This window comes from Rhipicephalus sanguineus, chromosome 11, assembly GCF_013339695.2.
Source record: "Rhipicephalus sanguineus isolate Rsan-2018 chromosome 11, BIME_Rsan_1.4, whole genome shotgun sequence".
NCBI classification, from domain to species: Eukaryota; Metazoa; Arthropoda; class Arachnida; order Ixodida; family Ixodidae; genus Rhipicephalus; species Rhipicephalus sanguineus.
This window is the reverse complement of record NC_051186.1, coordinates 100782999-100791740: the sequence shown is the minus strand read 5'-3', so window position 1 is coordinate 100791740 and position 8742 is coordinate 100782999.

Below are 8742 nucleotides of genomic sequence, written 5' to 3'. Positions count from 1 at the left end.
GCGAGTTCTCGTGTCGTGCGATCGCGGTGTTTGAACAAGACCTCCGTTGCGGGGAATTGCGCTTCGCACCGGCACTCAGCGCAGTGCATGGCCAAGTGCGTTCTTTAGCCATATCGGAGAGGGAAGTAATTCTACTCAAGGAAAGGGGGTAGCCTGTTGGGGGGGCGGAGGGTTGAAGGTGATGTGTTTTTTGTTCTGGTTTTTGCCTTTTGCCTTGCCCATGATGCGCATGCGCGGGAATTAGTCGATCGTCAAGTTTAGATATATTTTCTGTTCAAGCAATAAAGCTTTCAGTTGTGAGTAAGCGCTTGTGGTGTTCACTTTCTTGTCCTCGTCTTTTTTTTTGCGCTACTATTACACCATTATGACACTCAAACATCTGTTCACAATGATCACTGTTACTGCACCCCTTGCGACGGTGCGCAACAACGTGACACACATTTACCCGAGCGGCTTGCAAGTGGTTGGAACTGCTAAATGGACGAACATATACTACGGAGCAACGCGACTCAAGCGCTAAGCTTGCTGGAAATGACTACGAATGGCTCGATGAATCCCTTGTTGCGAGCGTTGGCATCATCCTTGGTGGACAAGGCGGGCCGAGTCTCGCATGCTGCTGTGCACTTCGCGTACTTGCTGCATGGGAAGCTGAGCACTTCACCGAAGACGTGATCGAAGATGACATGCAAGAACTTCTTCGCCGCCGGAAGTTTGCAGGCTTTGTTCAAAGCACCTTCGGCACACTCGATAAACTCTCGGTAATAGGTATTGCAAAATGAGAGAAAGAACGTTTAATTAAACACGGGAATGTTTATTACAGATTGACAATTGAGACAGAAAATTTGATTTGTGATGCATTTAACACGAGAGGTATCGCTTATCGTCTCACCTTTCCTGCTCGCGCAAACAATGCCAACGCACGCTTACCCACTGAGAAAGCGGAAATTAGAATGCAGCCGTTGTGTAGTGCATAGCTATAATGAGATTCCTGCGGTATTTTTCACACGTGATTTCCTCGTAGCATTAATAATAAGAATTGCTAGGGTTTTACGTCCCGAAATCAGGATATGATTATTAGGGACGACGTATCGGAGGGCTCTGGAAATTTTGACCATCTAGTGTTCTTTGACGTGCACCTAAACCTAAGCACACTGGCCTCAATCATTTCGCCTCCGCCGAAATGCGGCCGCTACGGCGGCTATTGGACCGGGTCAGCAGTCGAGCACCAGAACCACTTGACTACCGTGGCGGGTGTTCCTCGTAGCTTTGTGATACAAATGGGGTGGACGGCTATTTTCTCTTTCGTGAGCTTTCTGCCATCTTGCTGGTTTCCGTAGAACCCGTAGTCAGTAAAGACTCTAGGGGAAAATCTGGGGCGAAAAAGCGCCGTCCACAATACACCAGAATGTTACAACCGATCACTTTCGCTATTGCAATTATTAGCATGAAGGCTAAAATTAGCGTGATATAACGATAGCAATATTCGCAATATAAATAAACGAGGCGTTGCACCTATCACAAACGCGCGGACAATAATTGACCTTTATATAGAATATTTGTAGGAAAAGTCGTGTGGGTACTTACGTAATTAACTCTTCGTAGTAAAGAGCGTTTCAGTTGTCCTTGCTGGATGGCGCCACCATATCAACTTAGGTTCAAAATATTGGTAGATTACGCCTCTTGTGAATCGCTGTGCTTCGTCGTCTATGCTTTCTGCTGACACGTATTTACAATTACAGTTTATGTTACACAGTCTCTTTAACTGCGACGAATCTGTCGTGTTACACCTCATTATGCACTTATGTAATGTAACGTTATCTTTTATTTCAAGTTTATGGTCCCCGTCTTATTCCTAGCATCAGCTTTCGCTCGCCTCGCGCGTACAAAACATTTTACAGTATACAAGTTATCATGAGTAGCCCTTTCCCTAGAGTCTACCTAGAAGAAGATCTCTTGAACACCACATACAAGAAAAGCTTTATTGATGAATATTTCCGCAACAAAGGTATATAGTTTGTCACCCGCTTTCGGCGTTTCACGTAGTGTTGGTTTTGATAGCTCGAAAGCACGTGACTTCTCATTGTGTTTCTATCTCACAGTTGCTGACAGTTCAATGAATGCAAGTAACTGTCGCGTGCCCGTGAGCAACGCACTACACAAAGCACGAATGTTACAAAAAAACTAACTGAACACAAGAAATTAACACATTATCTAAGATCAACGAATGACCGCATTTGGTCCATCGTAAAGTGTACAAATAGGAATAGTGCAGAAATAACACCACGCCGAGAAGCACGAATGACAGATGTAGCACTTCTCTAAGCACTTCTTTTTTTTTTTTTTTTCAATAGTTTGCCCTTAAGCATAGCAAAATGCGGTGTCACAGGCAATTTTCTGCCTCGTCTTGACGTGCTCTTGTGCTGCGATTACAATGAGTGCCAGCCAAGTCGCCCAATTTTGCACTCTATTGCAGTTCTTTATACAACCTCCTTCAGTCATTATCACCCCTGCGAGGGGCAGCCCCGACATTTTTTTTTGGACTCATGTGCTCTCTGCATCGGGTCGAAATGTCTATACTCCATTTCACACATCAGATGCAGCGCTGTGGAAGCTATGCAAGAAATTCGGCCAGCTCAATGTATAACTACGCACATCTCGTGGTCGGTTTTTCTCGTTCTAAACGCTCGCGCGTGCCGAGCACGAACTTGTGCGTGACGCGTCGCGAAGTGCTGCAAATGAAATACTTGCAAACCAAATGCAAACCAAATAGACGCTAAGCGATCCAGCTGCGTAATAGCAGATGTATGTTGGTTTATTTGTAAGGCACATAACTTCTTTAATTACTACTCACCGTAAAAACAAAATTCCACAGCATATCCACGGGATGAATGATGATGAGTGGGGCGAAGCTCTCGTACGGCAGGATCTTGGCGGCGGCGTCGCGCAGCTTCACGCCCAGTGCATCATCAACGACGTGAGATCGGGCCGGTTTATACTAAAGGGTCGATGAGAGTCATGGCGATTTGCAGCTCACTTTAATTTTACATGTACGCTGTGAATTTTTATTGTTTAATCACGCACAGGAGAAATCTCACCAGGCACTGCCTTGGAGGTAAACAATGGCTGCTAATGGGGAATGAGAGACAGAAGAGGTCGGCTTTAGCTAACACTTACACCTCTACTTCTACTAACGTTTCCTACTGGAACATGCCAATGGCTGCTAATGGGGAATGAGAGACAGAAGAAGTCGGCTTTTAGTTAACGCGTACGCTGCGAATTTCTTATTGTTCAACAACGCATAGGAGAAATCTCCCACCGGCACCACCTTGGAGGTCAAGATCTGGTACTAGCGTTAAGACTGGTTATGCACTACATACATGGGACGAACGGGTGCCGCTATAAGGAGCTTTGCCCCTAAAAGAAAATACCATTCTGGGTAGTAAGAACATTGACGTATTTCTTAACGCGAACGCATCTACTGCAAAAGGTCTCGCTAGCGCCCACAGCGCTGCACCTGATGTGTGGGATGGAGTGTAGCTCTTCCGATTTAAGACCCTATACTCTCTGCTTGTGTTAGCGAGCAGAGAATCACTATAAGCCATACATTATCGGCATAGTGCGCACCTGTTCAAAACAATGCAGCAGCCGTGGGAAATTTTACACAGCACGTGATCCCCCGTGTCAGCTCACGGACACACTGCACGGACACGTCTGCGGGCACCAAAAACAGTGTGCAGAGCTGGCTAGCTTAGGTTGGCCGATTAAACTGTGATTACTAGCGAGCATATCAAAGTTCGTAGCGCTGTGTCGTGGCGCTTAATGGTGGCGGCCATGCGGTCGGACGTCTTAATGCATGTGCCCTACAGGCAGTATTGCTTATGGCTGCCTAAAAGTTGGAAAAAGACCCTATGCACGCGTAATGTTGGTGTAACGTCAATTGTGTTTAGTGCTGGCTATCTAAATTTATAACAAAGCAATAAACACTACATATGTACACCTATGATATAGGAGTCATGTCGGGTTAACGTCAGTTGCGATTCCAGTGCTGGCTCCGCTTTTATAGCAGTATAATTAACATTAAATTTTTATTCCCGTGAATCAACAAGCTATATTCAAGCGGTGCTCTACCCCGGTGGAATACGCTAACGAAAGATACGTATCATATTCACATCATCTCACCGTAGCCTGCACTTCGCTTCGATAACATCGACGTCTGTGCTTGATCGTTTGTGCTGATACTACGTCATACCATAACTTGCCATTTAAACGTCAGTGTGGGCTGCATGTCTCGCAAGCCCACGATGTGCACACAACTCCTCCATTTACAAGAACACATCGATCCACCTCGTAAAGCTTGGCTCAAGGGCAAGAAATGTAGCACAGAAATACTGGCTTCCTGCTTCGCATGCAACTGACTCCCACAAGCCATGGGATCTGCCGATGTTTTTATCTGTACGGCAATAAGCTGTCCATCAGAAACTGTTTTCGCTGAAGCAATGTTTCCAGCATTGAATGATTGGCATTTAGGGGCTCTACGTTCTGCAAATGCGTCGAAAATGTCATTGCATTGACTGTTCAGACAGTCCCAATCTGGGCTGGTAGGATTGCCACCAGGAAATGGCTTGTAGCACAGTGCAAGAGTAAACAAGGACACAATAAACGGAGAAGGAAAGTAAGCGATTATGTTACCCTGTCCTTTCTTCTTGTGTGCCTGTTTCCTGTTGCGCTATGCGCCAAGCTGTTCCATGGAGTGATTAAAGAGCATTTTTTATTTGAGCGCCTCAGCTATAGGGAACGTTGTAGAGGGCGCACCCGAATTATTATTAATCGCGTGGTCCTATTTACCACGCACACGATGGGTGGTGCGTGAGCCTTTTTATGCATGCTACTTCATTGTAATGGGATAAACTTGCAGGCCAGCGCCATAAGACGCAGCAACGTAATAACAATGGTCAGTCAATATGAAGTAACAATTATGTTTTTATTATTGCGATAGCAATTATATGGGCAGTCTAGACGGGTTTTTGCCGTCGCCGTGATGTCTTTCCGGTATGAAGTCCAAATTGATCAGGTCCCCCCGCGCGTTGTATGTTCTACCGCGGGTAAAAAGGCGCGAGCGAGGCCGACGAACGTGGCCGAAGCAGAGATGAAAAGAGCCGGCCCATTTCCGTCGCTCGGAAGGTGTATGCGATAACATCACCCCGCTCGGGAGGCCTGCCGTCGAAGCAGACAGGAAACGCCCCGCCGGTCTTTAAAGACCGTGAAAAACACGCGAAGTGGGAGCGGGGGGCGCCGCACGAACAGCCACTTTGAACTTTGAATCTAAGGGCGCTGGCGCGCTATCTCGAAAGACATCACAGCGGGCGGCTCGTATACCCTTCTACGTGCTGCGCTCTCAATGCGAAGTGACTATGCGGAGAGCATCTCGCCCTGGAGCGGCCGTATCCTCTTAAACCAGAGTTTTGTAGTTACGCGAGATTGCATAGAAAACAGTTAGCTGCGGCCTCACTTCGTGTAACACTACAATTTGTTGCTATCACATTCATTGCTTCGCCTCTGTGGTGAAATTGTGATTTTTTTCTGGATGGTTATGGCTATTATTAGTCCAAGCAGCGTCAGATATTGCAAGGTCTTTTAGCCTTCTTCCGTTCGTTATGATCCGGGGGCTCTAACGGAAGGCTATTTCGTTCTAGAGAGATAAACATTTTAATGAAGCTGGAGATGTTTGCCTGGCTGTTCGCCTGACATGCTACTCCAGGTGCTGGAGTTCTAATTTTATTCCGATCTCCTCACTTCAAAGAGAAGTCATCAGTGGGCTCGGTACAAAAAAGAACTGCGCAGCGAGTGAGTCGCAGACTTTCACATGAAGGGCATGCCGGCAGATATAGCATTCTCCCACTGTTTGAGTGCCTGCTGTGGGAAACCTTTGAAAGCCTTTCTACATACCATGTGACCTTCGTATCGTTTGCTGACCTCTGCTAACTTTGCCCTATCAGACAAATACTGTGTTCGAAAGTCCTTCAGAACCTTTAGGTGGGCTCTGCCTAAGTGACACATTTCTTTAGACGCATGGCAGACAGAGATTTCATTAGAGGAAAGCAGAGAGGTGGGCCTGAGCTAGTACGCTCTGTCCTGCTGCTCTGCAAGGAAGAAAAGCGAAGGGAGCAATGTAGGGACGAAATATGACGATGAGTACAGGAAGAGGCGATGCGTATGTACAATAACCACGTAACACAGTGCTTTCCTAAAGTGTAGTGTCCAGTGCAGTACTCTTCTGAAAACCTATAGCTGCCCTTGTAGCCATTGCTGAATCTCCCTTTTCGGGCATTGCCAATGACACGACATGAGAAGAGCTTTAGGTCCTGAAGAGCTCACGCCCGGGCGGACCTGGGACGAACCGGCTGCTTCACCCATGACGAGACTAGCAGGACACCACGCGTAATACACAAGTTTCACTCGGATGCCTGCAAACGTTGAAGCCAACGACTTCCGTTTAGGACGCGTAGAGAGCGCAGTCGCAAAATGTGTGCGATAAAGTCTGATACACTTGGCAGCGTACACAATTTGGGCTTTCCGCCCGGACGATAATGTGCGCACAGCGTGGAGTGAAGGAAACGCCCACACGAATAGGGTGTAGCGCACTGGCATGGGTACGGTTTATTTTAGCCCGGAGACGAAAAGTCATGTCCGAGTCTATTTCACGAAGACACCTGTAGCGGTGGTCTTGTTGACCCCAGTAAGGTATTGTGTGCTCTCGCATGAGTGATCTCAATAAAGAGTTCAGGTCGACTCGCAAGTACGGAATTGTTACACCGACGGTGGCGTTATAAACAGCGGCTTTTGCTTCTATGTGCAGCCTTTGTATAGATTCATTGAACCGTGTTAATTATATTTTGTTTATTGTAGTTTCAAAGCTAATGTGCTACATCAAGGGCAAGCTTTGTTTGTTCACCTCGTCGGGGATTGTATGGATCAGTAGCTGTTCGCTCGTAGTGCTGGATGGATGAGTTTTAAATAGGTCCTCCAATATCATAAGCACGGATCAGCAAATATAGTGCATGCCTTATTATCTGCTTGATTACTTCGCGCTTGTTACAGATAGCTCAAACATGAGGCAATCGAAACGCTCATTGGTCCTTAGGAACGCGCGAACGAGTGTGAAATCGTTACTACTGTTGCAACTCGATTTAACAAAGCGATGACAGCGCTCAAATTACTTCATTAAATGGGGAACCTACTAAAATCGAGACAGGAATTTCTCGCACCTTCGAAATCTAAACCTGAAGCGTAATTACGGCACGCGGAAGGCGCCGTGGCATTTTATTTCCCACTAAATCACGCCGGCGCGTCTGAAGAGTCCGCGAGGGTATCCCACACATGGAGCCTCCCATGTCGTGGCCATATAAGCAAAGTAGTCTAACGTGAAGCCATGGCAGGCTACCGATATGCAAAGACGCGGAGAACAGATGCAGTGATTGCACGAGCAAGCCGAGCGACAAAGTTACAAGGAGGCAATCAGTACCATCCCTCATACTAACCACTAAATAACGAAAGCAACCACCATGTTTCTGTAGAAGTATTTAAAGGAACAACAAACCACCACCTCCTGCACCATTTTGTACGTCGAAGCTCTACCGACTATTAGGTCCATTTTTCTGTGCATGGGTGTAGCGTGCAGCTTAGTGAAAATAAAAGTACGGTGATATCAATGGCGGCTATGTTTTAATGCGCCAGCGTTACAGAGCACGCCCGAAGAAAAACCCTTCTGTGTCAAAGTTAGGAAGAAATCGCAACATTTTTACTAATATTTAACAGCGAAGTTCTGCTAGCTCGACGTAAAATGGGTGGCCATGCCCGTAAACCATCATCACCATGAACGGGTATGTGCCATAAATTTTAGGCAAATCCCACTACTCACCGCTACGGTGAGGCCTGTAATAACCCCGAGAACGAGTACACAGAGAGATAGATAGAAAGAAAGGAAGAAAGAAAGAAAGAAAGAAAGAAAGAAAGAAAGAAAGAAAGAAAGAAAGAAAGAAAGAAAGAAAGAAAGAAAGAAGAGAGAGAGGAAAGAGAGAAAAATTTGTGCCGAAAAAGAATCTTCGCTGGCGGGATTCTAAGCCCATGCTCTTTTTAGCACTACCAAACCCGAAGGGAATTGCCACTGAGTATATGCATTGTAGGTCGATTTCATTAGAAGTGAGAGCAGTCCATCCGCTACATTCACAAACGACACACTTCACAAACGACGGCGTTGTCTCACCTTTTGCAGCAGCATACGAACATCGAAAAAAGATCCGCGGGTGGGCTAGTTGGTGATGCATTTTGTTCGAGGAACTGTAAATTTTGTTCCAATAATACCTTGATGACTTAGGCGAGTTGGTACATGCTCGGACGAATTCAGCGCGGCTTATGCGAAGACAGGAGACGTAAATAGAGACAGATCAGCGCTCGTCTGTGTCTATTTTGTGTCTCCTATCTTCGTCTAAGCCGATCTGCATTCATTCAAGTACGCACATTTTGCATTTAGCGTCGCATTGTCATTCCGGCCATTGTCAAACTGTGTTCAAGAAAACTTTTTATGATCGGGCGTCCTGCTCAAAACTACGAGATAAATTTCGGAAGCCTAAGACATATCTAAGAATGCGGCTCTAGGCGGAAGCCACCCGTCCTTATCTCTACATGGCTCTGAATTGGACTGTGTTGATCAGATCGATATGTGTTCTTTGCGTTGCCTTCATT